This window comes from Podarcis gaigeae (genome assembly GCF_964106915.1).
Source record: "Podarcis gaigeae genome assembly, chromosome: Z".
In the NCBI taxonomy this organism is placed as follows: domain Eukaryota; kingdom Metazoa; phylum Chordata; class Lepidosauria; order Squamata; family Lacertidae; genus Podarcis; species Podarcis gaigeae.
This window is the reverse complement of record NC_139691.1, coordinates 42745711-42768099: the sequence shown is the minus strand read 5'-3', so window position 1 is coordinate 42768099 and position 22389 is coordinate 42745711. Positions and strand designations below refer to the sequence as shown.

Below are 22389 nucleotides of genomic sequence, written 5' to 3'. Positions count from 1 at the left end.
CAGTCTGATTGGTCCTAGAACAATGCAGCAGTATGATTGGTTGACAGGAACCACCCAATCAGGCTCCAGATAGAAGTGAACCCACAACCTGATAGGCTTACAGAAGAATTCCAGAATTAGCCAACCATGTGCAGCCCATTGTGTAAATAATGTATATAAAGCAGATACTTTGAGGGGACATTCATTCATTCCTCCTCACCACTATGAGCTGAATAAAGAGCATGAAATCACTTTGCGACTCTGAGTATATTTCAGGGGGACAAAGATCTACATTGGGGGCAAGGGTGGAGGAGACCAGCAGTGCCTCCTAGTCACCAAGAGACCACTGTAGATGTGGCATGGGGGACCAGATCCAGCCTCCAAGGAGCACGAAACAGCTGTTGCTGCCACCACGGCAGCAGCAGTGGGCAGTACATTCATTAAAGGCCCCTGTGGGTCCAAGTTGCCTCACCTTGTCAGCCCTGAGTGAAAGTAAGACCCTCTGCATTATGCCAGGGCTTAAATTTTAAATCTGTTCTTCTTCAGGGTCCACAGCAATCTTTACAATAGCCATGTAAGACAAGTCAATATGAAGTTCTAGTAGTTACAGAAGCTATCTGTTTATTTTGTGGATTTGAATGTGCATAGATTTGTGATATAGTCAGTATCTGCGTATCTTAAATGTTACCTGATTCTATCTACATATGATGTGTTAAAAAGGAAGAAATTGAGTTTTTGCTTACATAATTTGCTATGACAATGCCTATTTAATATTTATCAAGTCTCAACTCTGATATGAATAGGATCATAGAAACATAGAATTGTGGAATTGGAATGAACCCAAAGGTCATCTAGTCTAACCCCCTGCAACACAGGAATGGAAGATACGTTTTTGTTGATTCTACTCAGTACTTGTTTTTTTCCTGATTAAATATCCAGGAAGATACGCCAAGATATCAAAAATCAAAACCGTCAAGTTATTCAGAACTATACTATTGCATAAGTCTGATTTTATAAGTAGTCTTGGTACGTTGTTGTATCTGAAGCTGGAAAATGCATTTTCATTTACAGAAAGCAACAAAATAATCCTTTAACAATCACTGCTTATTTGTAACCTTAATTTATAGTGTAATTTTGAGATTGTTCATCAGTAGTATAACGCAGAGAGTTTTAAGAGTAGGGATGCGGTTAGGAATGTTGTGTCTCAGTAAAAGTTCCTGGGTAAAACAGCTGTATTAGGTAAAGGGAAATGGAGTGAGCGAGTGACAGACTTTTTTGTGTGTTCACATCTTCCAAAGGTTTCTTTGAAGCCAGTAGTATTTAATTTAACTAAAGGAAAGAAGAATTCTGTCTCTCTTGCCTTGCCTAAGTTGGCAAAAGCCCTGACTCACACTATTAGAGATGCAGCGGGAATTCAGGTGAGAGCAGGAAAAGCTATTTGTCTTTAAAAAATTAAATTAATTTGGATTTTTTTTTTCAACAGTACAGGACAACAGAGGTAGGCAAAGTGGTGCCCTCCAGGTGCTGTGGACTACAATTCTCATAAACCTGCGCCACAACATTTGGAGGGTACCATGATGCCCATTTGTAGCACTGGGGTTCAAACTGCTGAAAGAAAGGGCTTCTTTGGGGTGACACTGCAGGTTGCTTTTAAAGATATATACCTCAGATATTCATAATTGTCCTTCGGCTTTTGGAAAGATGCGGGAAAGTAATCAGATTTTGCACATTTGCTGATTGAGAAATAAGATGCAGGAAAGTCATAAGATTTTGCAAATTCGCTGATTGAGAAATAACTGTAGCCTTCAGCACCACTTTTTCTTTTATCCTTGGCTTCATGCTGAGGTAATCTGCGCAGGAAGAAGAACTCATTACCATGAGCTCTCCTTCCTCTACTCATTATTATGTCCTCTTCCAGAAGCAACTGAGAACGTCCTCTGTAGCTGCTAGCTGAAAACATTTTTAAAGATAGGTAGGATAAAGATTAAGTCCTCTGTATCCACAGTCAAAGATGGTGACCTCAAAAGTACTGATCATGTCTTCTCATTACTGCTTTTTTAAAAAAAGACTTTTAGATACCTGCTGTGAATGGAATGTTCATTCTGCATTTTAAATTATTTTACCCTTGCAAGGCAAGGGTACTAACTGAGAGTTAGTATTTCCATGCTCCCTGTAAATTGTACCTTTCTTTTTTCAAGTGAAGCCCATTGCAATTTGATGTTCCCCACCGTTGGCTTCAGTACTTCATGGAATCATAGAACTGTAGAGTTGGAAGTGACCATGAGAGTCATCTAGTCCAACACTCCTGCAATGCAGGAATCTTTTCTCCAATGTGAGGCTTGAACCCACTATCCTGAGATTAAGAGTCTCATGCTACCCCTCAGTGTCTTGAATCAACTTATTCTGATTCAGACTCCAGAATTTGTAGTTGATGAAGAGAGAACGTTTCATTTCTAATTGGAAACTAGCTGCACAAAGGCAATGGATAATTAGGGAGGATAACAGTCCAGAGATAGCCAGAGATTAATGCTACAAATTTCACCTCAGTGCATGCTGAAAAAACTACAGGCAGTTCATGTTGGCTTCTGAATACACTGAATACTTGCAGGTCTGTTTCCCTAGTTGTTAGGACTAAACCTGCCTATTCATTGCCCTACAGTCCTCTGTGGAAAGTCAGGAAGTCCTTAAAGAATATTCTAGAGTCCATAATCCAAGGACATGAGCTTGAATTTGGATAGCTTTGAGGTTTTTTAATCTGTTTCATTCTGGTGTAAGGGAGATTTGTCTGGTGTCTTCATTATATATCTTGAGGTGCCTCTTCAACCTGGCATTGGCTGATTAACATTCTACAGCCTTTTAAATGTTTTTGCGGTGCGTGTGTCATTATTGTGTTGTTTTCGTTTTAACTATTTATTTATGCTTTTACTTTATATTTTTATCTTGTGAAGTGCCTTGAGATCTTGTGATGAAGGGTAGTACCGTATTTTTTGCTCTATAGGACACACTTTTCCCCCTCCAAAAATTAAGGGGAAATGTGTGTGTGTCGTATGGAGCGAATACAGGCTCCTTGGCTTCAGCGATAGCAACGTGAAGCCTCCGAAGCGCAGAGGGAGCGCTCCCAGTCCCACCAGGAGATGCTGGGGACTGAACCTGATGCCTTTTGCATGCTAAGCAGTTGTTCTACCACTGAGCTATGGCCCTTGCTCACAATATGGCAGTCAGGATAAAATGGAGAAGGTGGAGGCTGAAGTGTGTATGCTCTGTGGAGGAAAGGTGGGATAGAAGCATAAGAAGGAATAAAGTGTGTAAACTAGCCTATAAGTGAATAAACTACAGTATATTTTTAACTTACTCTCCTAATAATTTGTATATAAATTATAAAAGTGGTATATAAATTTTGTTAAATAAAAAAAGAGGAAATGTTCAGACTTTCAAAAAGTATGTTATTCCTGAGCCTTCATTGCTAAAACTCCCAACAATATTTTCATGCTCACAAACACCTAATGAAGGAACCATTGTGACGTAACCCATTCAAGCAGAGTGAAGGGGCAACAGGCTGTCAACAGTGGCAGTAGTTGGGGGCTCCCATCTATTCAAAAGCCACAGAAAGTCTTTTCATACTGCCTGAGGAATTAATCCGTTATTTAACATTCATAATTGCTGGATCAATTTAACAGGACTGGAGCTAACATTTGCTTGGATTTTGCACCATTGATAGAGAACTGCCTGCTGCATCCTCCGCTTTGAAGTCACCCTGGTCTTTGGGCCTCCAGCACCTTCTTCAGCATGTCCAACCCATCTAAGAGGCGTATGATACTGGTGTTCCACTGGTTTAGGAAGAAGCCCCTGACAGAGAAGCCGTGCTCTACCATCTCGGCCAGACCTTCTGCCTCTACACCGGCTTGCAACACTCCTCACACTTCACCCTACTTCACGAGGAGCAAGACACAACCCGCTCCGCTCAAGAGGTCCAGCAGGCGCAAGGTGATGCGATTGCCAGATCTCACCGACCCCAAGTTTTTAAGATCTGTCATTGGCACCGTTGGCTGGAAAGAGAGCCCGCAGGCGTGGCAAGCAGGTGTGGCCAGCGGGAACAGGAAAAGGGGTGAGGGCTAGGCTAGAGGCAAGAAGGCTCCAAAGCTATTTGTGGGGTGGGATTGCTTTGGAAGATGCCTTCTTACAATCTCTACCCTTGAGCCACGTAAGGACATCAGAAGTGCCTGCTGGATTGGCCTGTCTAGTCCAGCATCCTGTTCTCACAGTGGCCAACCAGAGGCCTGTGGAAACGAGCATTCTGTATTCCCTTCCTGCATCTTCCAGCAACTACTATTCACAAACGTTACTGTCGCTGACTGTGGAGGTAGAGCATAGCCATCGTGCCTAGTGGCCATTGATAGCCCTTCCCGCATAAAAGCATCCAAGTTGGTGGCCGTCACAGCTTTCTGTGGGATTGAGCTTCCAGAGGGGTAGCTGAGCATGCCTGCTGCAGGAAAAACAGGCATTAAAAGCACATTTCTCCCAAAGAATCGTGGGAATTGCAGTTTGTAAAGGGTGCTACAACAGTTCCCAGGATTCTTACAGGGGAGAAGCGATAATGCTTTTAATGTATGGTGTGTACACAGCCTCAAATTAGCTCCATCAGCTCTGTAATACTAGAGCAAAGATAATGCATATTGTTGTTGTACTTTTATAAATATTATAAAACCCATTCCTGCAAGCCATGTAGTCTGGAATAAACCCAGTCACCCCTCCCATCATTAATTGTTTCTCCTAGGTGGGGAGGGGTGTTGGATCTGCTTCCCTGCCTTGAAGAAAGGCGCGGGTCAGATGTATGCCCAGACCTGGCCACGCTTCGCAAGAAAGGTGTGTTGGTTCAAGGTGGCCACGCTGCCTGCAACTTGCACTCCTTCCTGACGTGTCTTCCCCAAACCCCTTCTTCCAGAGGCTGTGTTGACGTTTCCCATCACGTGGAACACAAACTGGCGGAACTACCTCGAGGCTCAGGCAGTGGTGGAAACCCTCCTCAAGCATGAGACGCCAGAGAGCCTCTTGCAATACGAAGGGATCAAAGCAGCTGTGGAGTCTCTCCTACCATACACGGCACTTCCAGAGGCTGGGCCGGTTACTGCAGGCCTCCTTGTTCCTTGATTTCATGTGACAAAACATGAAGTTGCCTGACGCCGCCAAATGGGACGAGGAGATGGACACATGATGAGCTTTATTTATTTATTTATTATTAATTTTATTGAGTACAAATTAGAAAAAAATAAAAATATAGGAAAAAAGGAAAATACATGTAACCAATAGAAAATTAGAAAACATTTTACCTCTTCTGATATTTACAATTATTTACACCTCTACAAAACAATATTCACAATAAAGACAAGAAATGAAAGGTAAAATATAAAAGAAAAGAAGAAGATAAAGAAAAGAAGAAGATAAAGAATAAGATCAAGAATGAGAATTTTAAAAGTAGATACGTATTCACAGCCATTTCCAATCTATATTTATGTTCAATTATGTATTTTCATCATATCCTTATCTATCTTAATTAAAATATTTTTAAAAGACTTCCACCGTTTGCCTCACGCGTTTTTGATAGTACATTTGTCAAAACTTCTGTTCTTCATATTTTTCCTTTGGGTTGCTCTCCGAAGACTTCAGGGATCTTTGAGGCTGGCGGTGGGGCAAAGCAGCGCTTCCCCCCACTGCCAGCCCCATAAGCTTGGGGGGCAGCGGGAAGGCGGCGCACAGCCTTTGTGCTGCTCCCCAACCTGGTCTTTGAGGCCGGCAGTGGGGAAAGGAGTACTTTCCCCCACCGCCAGCCCCACAAGCTCGGGGGGGGGAGCAGGAAGGCGGCGTGCAGCCTTTACGCTGCTCCCTGACCTGGTCTTTGAGGCTGACGGTCTTAGAGCAGCACTCCCCCTCCCCTGCCAGCCCCAAAGAGCAGGTCGAAAGGAACCCCAGGCCTCCGGAGCCCAGCGGGAAGTCCCGCCGTGCTCCTGAGGCTTCGGGTTGCCTTCACTGAACCTGGAGAGTGAGAGGGGTCAGTGAGCAGCGATAGCTCTCTGCACTCCCTGCACAGCACCCCTTCAGTGAAGCGGCAGGAGAAATGGAAGGGGCTCCGTTTCTTCTGCCGCTTCGCTGAAGGGGCGCTGAGCAGAGAGGGGGAGAATTATTTTTTTTCTTGTTCTCCCCCTCTAAAACAAGGTGCGTCCTATGGTCGGGTGCGTCCTATAGAGCGGAAAATACGGTATATAAATCTAATAAAATAAGATACTGAACGAGACTGAAGGAACTGAAGGAGGGATGGAAAGAGTAATGGTCTGGTTGTGTGTTTGGCAACGCTGGCACTATTGGAGGAGAACAAAGAGTGAAGATGAGATACTGTAGCGGTAACGAATGGGATTTAAGAATGGGGATTTCTGGGAAGAGAGCTGCAAGAAGCTTGCTATGTTAGCTTTGATAATTAACATAAAACTTCCATGTTCACAGGCAGTGTACCTCTGAATACATGATTTTGGGGACAAATAACAGGAGAGGGCTGCCTGTTTGTGTTCTTCCTGGTTCTTCCTGGTTGTATTCTGGTAGAACACAGTGCTGTGTAGGATAGTTCTTTTTTTAATTTAGTGCAGCAATCCTGACTATGTGAAGGCCTTGTTTATGGATCTGGCCTTGTTTGTCTCAAACTCTTGGCATTTGTTTCTTCCTTTTATGATGGAGATACTTACTAAGCAAGCAATGAAATCTTTCCCCTTTTGGTGTCTACCTAGAGGCAGCACAGCATTAGTTGTTTGTTTGTTTGTTTGTTTGTTTGTTTAATTTGTATACCATCCTTTATCTGATGATCTCATGGTGGTTCACAGCATAAAAATACTAGATAAAAACACAAAATACATAATAAAGGCAAGAACAAAAACAAAACAATACCCCCTCCCACAAAAACATTTAAAAGGATGCAGGATGTTAATCAGCCAAAGGCCTAGTTGCAGAGGAATGTTTTTGCCTCGCACCTAAAGGTGAATAATGAAGATGCTGGGTGAGCATCCCTGGGGTAAAGGTAAAGGGACCCCTGACTGTTAGGTCCAGTCATGGCCGAGTCTGGGGTTGAGGCGCTCATCTCGCTTTATTGGCCGAGGGAGCCGGCATACAGCTTCCGGGTCATGTGGCCAGCAGGACTAAGCCGCTTCTGGTGAACCAGAGCAGCGCACAGAAACGCCGTTTACCTTCCCGCCTATTTATCTACTTGCACTGCGTGCTTTCGAACTGCCACAAATAGGAGACATGCAGAAAAGGCCTGTGCTCATGTTGCCACCCTCTTGACCTCTCAAGGAGGAGGTACATGAAGAAGGGCATCAGATGATGATTTCAGAGTCCAAGTAGGTTCACAGGTATTTCACCTCTACCAGCAAGAAAATAATGCAGAAGAGAACGTCCACCAGACTCTGAAGCCCTCATGCCATGCAGGCTGGAAGCGGCACAGAATCCTGGAAAAGAACTGTTACAAAAGTTAGACACCACACCCACCCAATCTCTGCCAAACATGGCAAGATTCCAGGGGGTTCCAGGCTATGTGTTCCAGAGAGAATCAAGACGCAGCACAGACCATCGTACTTTTAGAAATATGGTTTAATTGACACATATTTACACCTTTAGTACAGGTGTAAGTACAGAGGGAGTACAGATCTTACAACCTGGTCACCTTAAGTGGGGCTCCCCCACACATCCAGCAGTGAAGCACAAGCCCAAAGGATCTCTTCAACTCTGCCTTCAGCCAGCCAAGATCGCTCTGGCCTTTTTCATCTAGTCTAAGCCTCCTGCCAAAGGCCCTAAACTCTTCCTGTGAAATCATGCCTAGTTACCCTGGCAAAATCCCCGGCAAAATCCTTCGAAATCCCCAGTGTCTGTTCACACCTCAAGGTAAGGGGGAAGGACAGTTATTTTGCATAGCCAATGGCCCTCAGAGGCCCTGTACTGTTTCATTGCCCTAGCTTGGCCAAGTCATTTTGCATAGGATAGCCCAGGAACTCTTCAGCAGGTTGTACTCCCTTCATATCCCAAATAATCAGAATCATAGCATATATTATTTTTTAGGGATTAGGGGGTCCGTGCCCCTGAAACCTATAACAGCACTGTGGAATATCCTGAACAAGGACACATTCTGCTCAAATATACGGCTTGGACAAGGGACCCAGAGAACTTTGGCATCATTGACTGAAGCGATGGGCAAAGAAATATACTGCATATCAGAAATGGCTATTCTAGAGACTTCCGATTTTCGCCGTGAATAGAAAGGGAGCGCGGAAAGCCTCGTCGGGGTTTTCCGAACAACACAGGGGCTTCGGGGAGCTGCAAAGGCACTGCACCCCCAAAAAATCTCAAGGGGATACCCTTGAGGGATGGCTAACCTGCAGCGCGGAAGCGGTCCGGCCGTTTTTTTTGGTTTTTTTCCTTGAAGAGCTCGAAGATGACGGGATTGCAAGTGCAAGAGGAAGGTACCGACCCTGTGTTGAGATGACTCTGGCTCTCGCTAGAGAAAGCGTCAAATCTCCAAAAATTTAAGAACGGACCCTTAGTGTGAGAGAAGTATTTTAAAATTACAATTTTTAAGAACACACTAAGTGAACGCTGGATGTTGAAGGATTAAATTAAGGAATCCATCCCGGTGGAGGAGTTAAAATGGCGCAGGATACAAAGTCGCAGGAGTAAAGGAAGGAAGCAGCCTCTAGCCTGACAGCATCGTGGATTAAAGCCTGAATTATTAGCCTTACTAGACCCTGGATTAGGACATGGACTAAGTTATAGAATATCCTTTACACATGATGGATTAAACCGGCAAGTGGTGGAAGATTAAAGAAATTAAAAGAAATCGGAACTGAACATTATTTAATTATTTAATTTTTAAAAAGGAACTACTGCTCTTCCATCAATCTATGTGGACTTTAACCACTTTAACAGGAATAACTCATACATAAGTAATAATTATTTGAGTCTTGGAGAAATTTACCAAACTTTCAGAGGGTGTTAATGTTTTAAGGGACGGTTTGGGAAAACACAAACTATATTGTCATATACTATTAATAATACCCTAGGAGGGGGGAATCATTTGAAGAAAAACAAGAGCCTAAGGAAGGTACTAAGGTGTATAAACAAGACTTTAAGATTGCCAAGGTCGAGATATACTGGGATTATAAGTGAAGCTATTTTCTTTCATTTCTGGACATTTTATTATCCAACTGGATCTGTAACTGTTTATTATAATAATACATATTTTCTGGTGGTACTCGGAGATATTATGGTTGTACTTTAGGATACAGCTGAATTAATTGACTTCAAAGGTAATACTCTGTCTGAAAAAAAGGAAATACAATAGAAAGTGATATAAAAAAATTTGTAAGAATATAAAATAAGAAAAACAAAATCACATGGGCGTAATAAGGTAAATTAAAGGAGAGTGGTTAAGACATAGAAAAATAAGAATAACAAAAAAAAAAAAAAAAAAAGATTGTGTGCCCCTCAGGGGAAAGACAGAAAATTAACACAGACTATTGTGTAAATAATCACAAAATGTCAGGGAAAAACGGAAAAAAGGTAGGAGGGACTCCTGGAGACAGAAAGGCCTCACGACAAGAGGAAATTAAAGACCTAGACATATTGTGGTTAAAGATCAAAGAGGAATTTAAACAGAGTGAATTGCACATGGAAAGTAAATTAGGAGAGGTGCAGGAACAGATAGATAAAAAAATTGAAGAAGCAGTGGGAGAACTCACTAATAAAATACAAGACCTATCAGTTAGATCAAAAGTAATAGAGGAATCAAACAAGAAAATTCAAAAAGAAATGAAGGAACATAAAAAGGAGACAGAAAAAATGAAGGAGGAAATAAGAGATTTGAACAAATCACAAGAACAGATTGAGGATAGCTTAGCTATGACAGAAATGCGTCAGAAACAACTCAATTTAAAATTCAGAGGAGTAGAAGAAGAAATTAATGAGAATATAAAAGAAAAAATGATAAGAGAACTAGCAAAATGGTTGGAAATAAAAGAGGAAGAAGTAGCCTGTACTGTAGAAACTGCGTTTAGAATAAGGGTGAAATCCCAGCAGCTCAAACTAAAAAAATCTCCTGGTGATTGTTTGATGATTTTCAACTCAATTGAGATGAAAAATATGATATTAAGAACAAGTTATCGAAAAAAATTAATAATTGAAATCAGAACAATTATTATATACAAAGAAAAACCAATTAGACTTTTGCGTAAAAGACAAGGATACCGACAAATAGTAAGTGTCTTACAGAGAAACAATACACAATATAGATGGGAGTTCCCCGAAGGAATTACCTTCTATTATAAAGATAAAAGATTCAGATTGACAGATATGTATCTGTCAATCTGAATCTTTTATTGCGTAAGAAGCAGAAATTTTTCTGAGAAGATATGAGAAGGAGTTAGGAAAAGGGGAAGAAAGGTACGGAGGAGGAGGGAAGAGGGAAGAAAGGTACGGAGGAGGAGGGAGATATACAGAAAGGAGGAAGGAAAAGAAGGCAAAAAACACAGAGAAGCAAAAGAGAGAGAGAAGAGGAAGAAGAGGAAGTGGAAGAGGAAGGAGCAGTAGGAGGAGGAGAAGAGGAGGAAGAAGAAGAGCTAACGGAGAAGAGGTCGACTAGAAAATAAAGTCAAACAATATAATGTCGTTAAAGGTTCTGTCCTGGAATGTAAATGGTTTGAACGAAAAATCTAAAAGGAATAAAATTCAAAAGGTGTTAAAGAATAAAAATTATGATGTGATCTGTTTTCAGGAAACACACGTGGCAAAAAAACACAAACATATACTAGCAAATAAAAGGTTGGGGGTAGAGTATGTTAATTCAGACACTAATAAAAAAAAGAGGAGTTGTGATACACGTGAAGGAGAAATGGGACCCAATATTAATATGTAAGGACGATGAAGGAAGGATTTTAGGAGTACAAATCAACCATCAGGGAGAAAAGATTAACGTTATAAATGTCTGTGCACCAAATATGGATAAAGCTGAATTCTTAAAAAAATTGGAACAAATGCTAACAGAATTGGAGGATCATAAGATGATTTTACTTGGAGGTTTTTTTTTTTTATAATAATTTTTATTAAAGTTTTCCAAATTAAAACAAATCAAAACAAATTAAATCCAATCTATTGCCAATAACTAGGACTTCCCCTCCCTACCCCCTCTTGTGTTCCAAATCTTCCAAATAAGCAATTAAATTCAACAAATTCTTATCCCCAAGTTACACTCTTCATCAATAACCCAATTTATCCAAATTCTCGTCCCCTAAGATCGATCTATACCCTTCCACGAGTTTCCCCCTTTCAAACATAGTACAGATGAAAATAAGATAAATATGAATAATAATTTTACAGCCTTTGGATTCCAATTTTCCCTCCCCTCTTTCCCCTTTGCGTTTCACCTATCCCTCCACTTCTAATATCTTCCTGGAGTTCCCCCATTACACTATGTCCCTCCGGTTCTTTGCCAGTCTTTAATTACGGATGTCCAATCGTAGAAGGAGTCTATCAAATAAGGGCCCATTTCTTCTATCCAGGTTTTTATATCCAGGAGTAAAAACTCCAATTTTGTATCCATAAGCTTGTCAAACCTGAATATCCCAAATGTTCCCCCAGTTCTGTCCAGTTCTTGTTATTTCCTTGTTCTTATCAATCATTCTCCTCCTTTTTATTTCTCTGTTCTCCCACAGAAATGTTCTTTTTCCAAAAGTTTCTAGTGTCTCTGCAGAGGTTTGTTATTCATGGAGCAAAGCATTGCATCATGTTCCTTTCATTTTCCAACAAATAGTTCCATTGTTTCCTGTAGTGTGTAGACCTCTGTAGACAAAATAATGTTCCATTCCTGCAGTTTCCCAGGAGATTGAAGGTTCCATTCAGCTGTTCAGATTTCCTGTGAAAAACACATGCAATGTCCCTCGGCTCCTCTAGGTGGATTGCAGTAACAAAGTTCCCTTCCAGAATCACATCCACCAGACCAAGTAGCTTGTTGACCGATATTTAAAACAGTTTGTATTCAATTTGTAACAAATATAACCGGCAAAGTCCTCATAACAAAGTCTCTATTTTAATCTTCCTTTTTGACAGCTCTTTGACAGCTGTCAAAACTTCCATGACTTTTCTCCAGGCAGTTTCGCGAATCGCTCCAGGGATTCCGGGGGGGTTACTTTTTTAAAAAACAATTCCACTTTTCTCCTCCAGCTCAATCTTATAATTTTCCCTCGCGAAGTTGCTGATTCGGCAAGATAAGGTTACACTCGATCTTAGTTGTCCAGTCCTTTGTTTTGGCTCTTCTACAATTTAGGGGTGGGCTGACTTCCTTTTTTCCACCTCCCCCGTTCGCTCCGAATTTTAAAAATTTATCCCCTTTTTTTTTTTAGTCCATATTCCAATTACTCACGGGTTCTTCTTTAGAGCCGAATTTTCAATAGAAGAAATCAGCGCTCTCCGCCGGATGGCATGCGGCTGCGCTCGGCAGGGATAGCAGAGAACTCAAAGCACCACGCTTCTCCCCGGCACCCGATCCGTAGCCTTTAAAAAGGCTCCTTCACGAGTCGGGAGAGCGCTAACGGTGCCAGCCGAGTCTCCATGTCCACGGCCTCAATCTGGCCGTGGTTTTTAAGGGTCCCCGCATCGCCGGTGCGGTAGGACCCAGCCCCTGCCAAGCCGGCTCCCTCCGGAGCTCGGAGGGAGCCCGCCATTCGGCGATGGCGCCGACCCGGAAGTCCGATTTTACTTGGAGTTTTGAATGCCATGCCAACATCTGAATTAGATAGAAGCGTGAAAAGAAGAAAACTTAAGCAGGGGAAATTACCAAGAACATTTAATAATCTGGTGGAAAATCTAGATCTGATAGACATCTGGAGACATAAAAATCCAACAACGAAACAATATACACACCTGTCAGAACCACACCAAAGTCGGGCCAGGTTGGATCAAATATGGGTCTCAAGAGAATTAACATTAAGAGCACTTAAATGTGAAATCCAACCCAGAACTCTTTCAGATCATAGCTCAGTAACGCTGGAGATAAAAAGCAGATTACAAGGAACATACAGATGGAGAATGAATGATTATCTTTTTGAAAATGAGGAAATAATTGAGAAGGCCAAAAGAACATTAAAAGAATATTTTGAGATGAATTTAAATAAAGAGACTAATATAGAGATAGTTTGGGATGCTAGTAAGGCAGTGTTAAGAGGATTTTTAATTAATCAGAACAGCCATAGGAAAAAGTTAAAAGAGCAAAAAAAAGAAGAAGAAATACTCAATCAATTAAGAAATTGTGAAAGAAAACTAGCAATAAATCCAACTGAGGAGCAGGTTAAACAAACTTATAGAATATTACAAACGCAATACTCAAATTTAGTAGGCCAAGAAGTAGAATGGGAGAATCAAGATATGGAAGCAAAAATTCTTTGAATCAGCAAATAAAACCAGAAAATTATTAGCGTGGCAATTACAAAAAAACAAAAAACAAAATATGATCAACAAATTAAGAATAGAAGAGCAAATTGTGGAAGAACCTAAGAAAATAAAGGAAAATTTCATCAAGTTTTATGGAAAACTATATAAAAGAGAAAAAGAAGACAGCACAGAAATAAAGAAATATTTAGAAGAAAATAGACTAAAAGGATTAACAGAAGAAGAAATAACACAATTAAATAATCCTATAAAAATTGAAGAAATCCAGGATGCGATAAAAAGAATGAAATTAGGAAAGGCTCCAGGGCCTGACGGCTTTTCAGCTAAATACTACAAAGTTCTAGAGGAATATTAAGCCCCGGTGCTGTGCGAAGTAGCGAATAACATCTTAAGCCGCGGAAAGATACCAGACTCATGGAAGGAAGCCTATATTACATTAATATCTAAGCCTGACACAGATAAATTAGATATGAAAAACTACAGACCAATATCATTATTAAATAATGATTATAAATTATTTGCGGAAGTAATGGCCAACCGTCTTAAGAAATGTTTAAGAAACCTTATCCATACAGATCAAGTCGGATTCTTACCCAGTAGACAATTAAAAGACAACATAAGCATATAATTAACATCATTGAATATCTAGAGGCCAAGAATGAAATACCTGCGGCACTAATTTTTATTGACGCCGAAAAGGCCTTCGATAATGTATCTTGGCAATTCCTTGTAAGATGTCTAGAAACAGTAGGGATAGAGGGCGCCTTCTTGGAAGGGATAAAAGCTATTTACTCAAGCCAGAAAGCAAAATTGATTAATAATAATGATTTAACTGATTATTTCAAAATTTCAAAGGGTACGAGACAGGGGTGCCCTCTATCACCTCTTTTAGTTATAATGATACTAGAAATTATAGCAAATAAGATAAGAACAACTCCAGAAATACGTGGAATTAAAATTGGAAAAAAAGAATACAAACTGAAAGCATACGCTGATGATCTGATGGTATCATTAGAAGATCCACAAAAAAGTGTCCATAAGGTAATAGAATTGTTAGAAGAATTTGGAAATTATCGGGTTTTAAGTTAAACAAATCAAAAGCTAAAATGATGACGAAGAACATGGAAGAAGCTATGAAAAACCAGCTAGAGGCTAAAATTGGAATTAAAGCAGTAAAAAAAGTAAAATACCTGGGAATTTGGCTAACTATGAAGAACATAAATTTAATGACGGACAATTATGAAACAACCTGGAAAGAAATTAAAAAAGATTTAGATATATGAAACAGAATAAAATTAACATGGTCAGGAAGAATGGCCGCAATTAAGATGAATATACTTCCAAAGTTGTTATTTCTATTTCAAAATATTCCGGTGATAAGAGGAAACAAAGTATTTAAAGATTGGCAGAAAATTTTATCTAAATTTATTTGGCAGGGGAAAAGGCCTAGAATTAAATTTAAATTGCTTACAGGTAGAAGAGAAAGAGGAGGTTTTGCGGTACCGAATTTGAAACTGTATTATGAAGCCTCATGCCTCTGTTGGATTAAAGAATGGATTGTAATAAAAAAAACACTGACCTACTCGATTTAGAAGGCTTTAACACCAGATTTGGTTGGCACGCATATTTGTGGCATAATAAAGCAAAAGTACATAAAGAATTCTCCAGTCACATCATTAGAGGACCTCTGCTAGAGGTTTGGGAAAGAAATAAAAATCTTCTTGAAAGGAAAACTCCCTGGTGGTTGTCACCAATAGATATTTTAACAATTAAAAAAACAAACATAGAAGGTAAGAGATGGACATATGAAGATTTATTGGTGAGAACAGAAAAAGATTGGCAGATCAAAACGTATGAAGAACTAGGAGATAAATTAACGAGTTGGTTACAATTCCATCAAATTAATGCACCGTGGACAGAAAATAAAAAGATCGGGATAAACGGGGAAAAAAATCAAGATTCCAGATAGAAATACTGGAAGGAAATTCAAAACTCTTATCAAAAATGTATAATCAACTATTAGAATGGCATACGAAGGATGAGAAAATAAAAGAAATTATGGTGAAATGGGCGATAGATCTGGGATATAATTTGGAATACGATAGTTGGATTAAGCTCTGGAATAAAGATATGAAGTTCACTGCTTGTGTTGCCTTAAGAGAAAACATGGAAAAAATGATGTACAGATGGTACATCACCCCTGTAAAATTAGGAAAAATCTATAAGAATGGAGATAAAATGTGCTGGAAGTGTAAAAACAAGGGAGGTAGTTTTTACCACATGTGGTGGACTTGTGAAAAAATCAAGAACTTCTGGGAGCTCATTTATAATGAACTAAAAAAAAAGTTTAAATATCCTTTTGTTAAAAAACCTGAAAATTTTCTTCTGGGAATGATTGGCAATGAAATTAAGAAAGAGGACCAGACCTTATTCCAGTATGCAACAACAGCTGCTAGAATTTTAATCACCCAAAATTGGAAATCAACCAATATCCCAACAGTAAGAGATTGGCAAAGTAAATTATTTGAATATTCAGAATTGGCAAAATTAACACAAAAAATTAGAGACCCGAAAGAAACAAAGTTTATTAAATAATGGAATAAATTCATAACCTATATTGAAGTAGATTTAAAAAATCCAAAGATCACAGTAGGCTTAATATAACCCTTCGACATACAAAGGTTTTAAAGAAAAACTGCGGGGGGAAATGTATTACATAACCCAAAACTGAGGTGGAGGGAAGTCAATAACTTACATGTTTGTCTTTTTTGTTTGTTTTGTTTTCTTATAATTAAGTTATGTTGTTCTTATTATTCTTGTTTTTTCCGTGAATAATTTATTTTCTGTACATATGTGTGTATATGTGTGTATGAAAATTAATAAAGAGAAATTAAAATAAAAAGAACTGGCTATTCTAGAGCAGCTCCTGGCTGCTTGTCTTGGAAACACAGCTGGGTCAGTAAATGTAGTTACATGGGTATAAGGTTTCATACGAAGTCAGTGTGGAGACAAAGATGTAGGAAGAGCACATGAGACAGTTTCACCCATATGATCCCTAGAGATTGAGGATGTGAAATATCCCATTTGACCCTAAAAATTCCCACCAGATGGTTGCTCTCTTCAGGCCATTCATTCCACTAGAAAACATGTGAGTAGTCTGTTCAGATTAATTTTTGTACCTTCTCTGGGTAATTTGCCAGGGTATTCTGAAAGTCCTAATAAATTAACAATCCAAATCAATAAAGATGACCTTTAAAAGGATTGGGGATGTTGCGCCTTTTCAGATATTGATTTGAAGGAGAATGCTTGGTTAATGCTGATGCAACCATATTAAACAGTGTTTTATGCCTTCCTGGCATTCCCCTAGGTGGCCCCAGAACCCACGTAACAGAATCTCAGGCTTCTAAGTGATTAAAAACATGTTCTCATCACTTCCTTTCCTCTTGCTTTGAACTGTCAGGCAACCTTTCTCATCTTGTCTTATGAAACAGTAGTTTTTAAGAAATCTCAACCTAGTTGAGGATGGCAATGCAGTTTCTCTTCCTGAAAGCAGTAAGCATAAATGCAATCATTCTGCTCCTAGTCCTTATGACAAATATGTATCAATTTCCTGAAGAAAATTGAAAGAAATGTAGCAGCTACCTGTTACATAGCTTTAAGTATTACACATGGTTGTTTTTGTGTGTGTCTGTATGTGTGTGTAAACAATAGAACAGCAGCAGCAGAAAAAGCGTGGGGTGGGGTGGCAGAGACTCACTGGCAGTACAGTGGTACCTTGGGTTACAGATGCTTCAGGTTACAGACACTTCAGGTTACAGACTCCACTAACCCAGAAATAGTACCTCGGGTTAAGAACTTTGCTTCAGGATGAAAACAGAAATTGCGCAGCGGCAGTGCAGCAGCAGCGGGAGGCCCCATTAGCTAAAGTGGTGCTTGAGCTTAAGAACAGTTTCAGGTTAAGAACGGACGTCCAGCATGAATTAAGTTCTTAACCCGAGGTACCACTGTACTGATCTTTACAGCTTTCCCTGTCTGAATGGATTAGTTAAATTGCATGGAAAATTATTAATGTCACTATTGAGCCGCTATAAAATAAGAGGAGCACAGTATTGTGAGTAAATTCAGAGGCAGAGCAAATGCCACAGTATTTGCATCCCCAAAGGGTGGCACATAAGTTTCCTAGGGACTGGGGCAGGAATTCTTTTATCTGCAGTAGCTATCACACTTCAGTGATTCCTAAGGGAAACTCTTGCTCCAAATGCACAACCATACCCCTGTGTTTTGAAGAAACCTGTCATTTTAAATAACAGCAGATGTTTTGTGTATGGATAGAGGGGCTACATTACAATAGCATCAATCTTTTATGGCTGGGGTTTGTATTGGCTGAAGGGCTTGTACAGAAAAGGCCACATAACACTGCTGCTGTGGAAGGGCTGCTCACTTAAGTTAAGATGTGCATGTATATAACAGATGAGAGCCTTTCAGGAAGCAAATGAAATATCTATGAAGTAGATTAAGTGTGTTGTTTGTGTTCCTTGTGTGGGGTTCACTTATATCGTCTCTGCTCTTAAGTTTGTCAAAGAGAGAGAATTCTGGGAACATGTTGACAGTATGTCGCATGTCTAAGTGAGAGGAAATGGTGAGTTGCTTTCCCCATGCTTCATTCCCCTCTCAACACACATCCTTGTTCTACGTATGTAAATGATTACACAGATTTACACAAGGAACATGTGTTGGTACCTTAAGGTTGGAGGGAGAGGTTTGGAAAATAGATTCTTACTATCTCATAGCAGAGTTAGCACAAAGGCGATTGTTCCATGCATAAAGTTGGTTATATTTACATCCATCCTCATCCACTTTTAAACAAACCATTCCTCATGAAAATACTAAATCACAGACACTTAGCTTTTCAAATAAGTGGATATTTTACTCACAGAGTTTTCAGAAGTTACAACAAACAAATCTCCATCTATTGGTAGTAAAACAAAGAAGAAGAAAAAGCTACAAGTGACTTTAAAAAGGAAAGAACTTTGTCTCCTTACGAAAAAGGCTTGTGCAGTCTTTGGGTTAACAATGGTGCAGGCTATAAAATCTCCTTTTTGAGAGAGTCAGTTCACTTGCAAGGAACCATGGCTGTTGTGAAGATGCAGTAGAACCATGTGTATCATCCTGAATTACCTGGAGGAATAGTAGGATAAATATGCTGTAATGATACCTATAAAATACCTGCAGCTGGAGGGTATGGCCAGTTAAGATCGTAACTTCATTCAATAAGCTTGCTGCTGCTGCATTCATGTGACAGTAAAACTCTGTTCACCAGAGCAGAACTGCAATAGTGATTTTGCACAAGCAAAGTATCATATATATATTTTTTACAACTATCCTGGGGGTATTATCCATGATCTTAACCATGTCTGTGGAGGCCTTGTGGATGTGAAGGGCTATATCCAATGTATTTGTATGCTGCTTGCATACACTTTAGTGCAAATAAAATTCATTGATGCAAACAGTGGCAACTTGGTTTGCTCTACCAATTGTGGGCATCCCAATGGCCAAATTGGCCTTGTGGTACAAACCTATGTTGAAATAGTTGAAGAGGGTTCTTTGCTGAGAGGTTGCCACTCTTACCTATATTGTTTGATAAAAGAATTATTTCACTTTGGTTTTAATAATGCATTTCCTTTTATAATTTTATTCTTTTTCAAGTTTTGTTGCCTGTAATTACCAGCTTCTACAAGCAGATAGTAATCTCTGCAATTTCAAGAACAAAGGAATAAGAAACAGTTGCTTTGTCGTGCTGTATCTTCGTTTGCATTCTTCCCCACATCTAGTCTCTAATTCTGCAATGCTACCACTTGCAGCCAGATTTGAAGCACAGCAAGCAATTGCTTCCTTAATTGCCTTTCTAATCATACTATATACAGGATGGTATCGCTATTTTTTAGAATGAAATTCTACCTAGGAAATATAATTTTCTCTCTGCTACTAATGCAGATAATTTTCCTGCTCTTTTTCATATGTCAAAATTGCTCTGTTTGAAATCCAAGCAAGAGTTTTCCCTTATCTAGCAAACGATGAGTGATCTTGAGCCCAGAAATCAACACAAGCATCACTATCCCTCTTTCCTTCAGTTTTACCTGTTGAATTGATTATGTATTTGTCTGGATTCAGACTCCTCTGCATGGGACATGTTAGCTCTCTCTATGGAGAATAAAGTTTGGGGATGTTTTCTAACCTTTGTGTATCTGGCATTAGTAATTTTGGCTCACAAATGAGCAAGAATCACAGCAGCTTACATTTTTCAAGTGAAGCTTTGCACACAAGTTTGCCTTACTGTTTTATAGAAGCTAGATTTTGGGTAGCCTGCAAGATAAAACAGTAAAATGTACACAATAGTTGGAAGGAACATAAATACGAAGTCATTGCATTCACCCTTGTAGAATTCAAAGGCAAACTGAAGCAGAGGGCCTTCTCAGTAGTGGCACCTGCCCTGTGGAATGCCCTCCCATCAGATGTTAAAGAGACAAACAATTACGCAACCTCCTGTAGACATCTGAAGGCAGCCCTGTATTGGGAAGCTTTTAAAGTCTGATGTGATGTTGCTTTCTTTATATATTCTGTTGGAAGCCACCCAGTAGCAATTATTACTACTACTACTACTACTACTACTAAGTTTCTCCTCTACCAGCAATATATTGTTACTAGCCCCCCCCCCCCAATCCCTGCCGTGCACGGGATTCCGGTGATCTTGGCCCTGAACCAGGGTCTGTGCTCCTTCGGAGAATTGAAAATGCAGTGGAGGCTGTCATAGCTTTAAGAAATACAGTTTATTCACATATTTACAGCTAAGGTTGGAGGGAGGGAGTCCAGATCTTACAGCATGGTCATCTCAAGAGGGCCTTGTTCCACACAGCAGTGCAGCACTTGTGTCCAAGGCCTTTTCCCCAGCCTACCTTCAGCCAGCCTGCCCAAGGTGGATCTCTCCTTTTGTTCTCTCTTCTTCACAGCTCACCTTGTTAAAGACACTCCCTTCCTGTTACCTCATACCCAGTTGCCCTGGGAACCTTCCAAACCCCCAATCTCTGGGGTGGGAGTGGGGAGGATAGTTCTCTTGCATTGCCAATGGCACTCAGTGGCCCTGTATGGTTTCTTCATTGCCCTAGCTTAGCCAGGTTGTTTTCCTTGGCCAGGGTAGCCCAGGAATTCCTCTGTTTCTCTCTTCACATCCCAAATAATCAAAATCCACCATTCAGTGCTATTTTCTAGGATAGAGGTGCCAGAACTCACCATGAATGCCTCCTTCATTCTCTTAGAATGGCAAAGGTGCCCATCTGACAGGTGCCAGAGCTGAGTTCCTGCAGGTTCCAGCTGGAAAAAAGCCCTGCCACCACCATTTATTCATTTCTAGGGTTTAGGGGGGGTCCCTCCCCAACTTATAATGCCATATAGAGTAAGGCCTCAGCTAGGAAACTACCACCCAAAGTATTTTGTGTGTTTTAGCTGGAAGTTAAACTAAGTGAGCTATTAAAAGTAAAACAGTGAAATAAATTGAGCTTGACAACCAAACCCCAAAATATGCCTGAGGCCACAACAACAATATCTTTTATTATTGCTCTCTTATTTCTTCTCTCCTGTCAGTTTCCTCTTCATTTTGCTAGAGTGCATTTCTGACAGTTGATGTGTTAATGAATCTTTGCAAAATGTTATGATGGAATAGGGAACTCAATTACTACTAGCAAAAGTGCTGGTAACCATCATCTGCATTGTGCCTAGTGCTATTTCTTACTGATACTGGCCCTCTGCTTACCTACTCTGGCATTCACTTGAGCAGTAAAGCAGTACAAAATGCTCTGAGGTTTCCACTTACCTGTCCACTCATCTGCTTCCAGAGCAAAGGTATTTAAAATGTTTGTCATTGCTCTCTTTTTAATTTCTTGCAAACTATTGAGCTCTGGTTTTAGTTATATTTTTGCTAAGGTGGATATTTGTTCTGCAAAAATCCAGTCCCTAATAACTAAATGCAATTACTATGAATATTTACTTGGTGTGTGTTTCTGTGCTTGTGTGTAGGCTATTATAGGTGATAGTGAAATTTCTTATCCTCTTTCTCGCCTTGGCTCGTAGTGTACAGATACGATGACATCCATGTAATGGTTCATTTCCATAGTTCACCACTAGACCAGTGCTTCCCAATTGGTGTTCCACAGACCCCAGGACATCTGTGTATAACCCACCCAGGGGGTCCATGGCACTATTTGCATAACAAAAACTACCATAGAGGTATCAAAATTTTCAAAAATAGTACTTGGCTAATTGGGAACCACTGCACTAGATCATCACATATGTCTGGAGTAAGTGCTGAGTTGCTTATAATCACTTATTTTCATTTCACAGTATTTGTGTTAAAACCATAGAAACGAATTACCACACACAAGTCCATTTCTAATAGTATTCCAAAACCTTGCTGATGCCACCCTTTTCAGGAGTGGTTCTTAAAGATTGGCACATTTCACACATTATGGTCCCAGTTGAAGTGCACAAACTTCACTTATCAGCTAGCCTAATAGCAGAGAATTAAGCACCAAATTTCTATTAGCAGTAGTTGTTGAATCAACATGTGATGTGACATTGACTTGTGATTCCAAAGTTGCTTCGCCTAAAAGAAAGGTGGTGGGTGAGAGGGAAACTGGATTTTATCCCATTATTATGTGCTCTACAGTAATGTCGGCTGGTTTAATAGAGTTGCTGACTGAAATCACTAGAGAAGCAGGCTGCAGCTGCTGACCTCTGCTCTCACTAGAAGCTATAACTATAGCAACATGGAAATATTGCAGTGTTGTGATTAAGGGGTAATCTACAAAAAAAGAAGAAGTCATCTTGGACATTTCTACATGTCAATGGTGAAGAGTCACTTGCAAATGTGTGATGTTCTTTTGTATC

General features: G+C 40.0%; 2 long non-coding RNA genes across 11 annotated transcripts in view; one reads left to right on the top strand and one right to left on the bottom strand.

Moving 5' to 3' along the window:
* Positions 1-22389, bottom strand: part of LOC310837027 — a 244651-nt gene that overhangs the window by 47506 nt on the left and 174756 nt on the right. The gene's annotated exons all lie outside the window — the stretch shown is intronic.
* LOC310837025 overlaps positions 1-22389 on the top strand; it is a 155292-nt gene that overhangs the window by 8752 nt on the left and 124151 nt on the right. Inside the window, exon 3 of one of the 9 annotated variants that reach the window (XR_014560333.1) lies at positions 4922-5280. The exons of 4 other annotated variants lie outside the window; for them this stretch is intronic. This is a non-coding gene — a long non-coding RNA (uncharacterized lncRNA). Of the gene's footprint in view, positions 1-2177; positions 3427-3697; positions 3913-4921; positions 5281-22389 lie in introns of those variants that run through there. 4 more of the 9 variants (XR_014560334.1, XR_014560335.1, XR_014560336.1 and 1 more) reach the window with 4 other exon arrangements.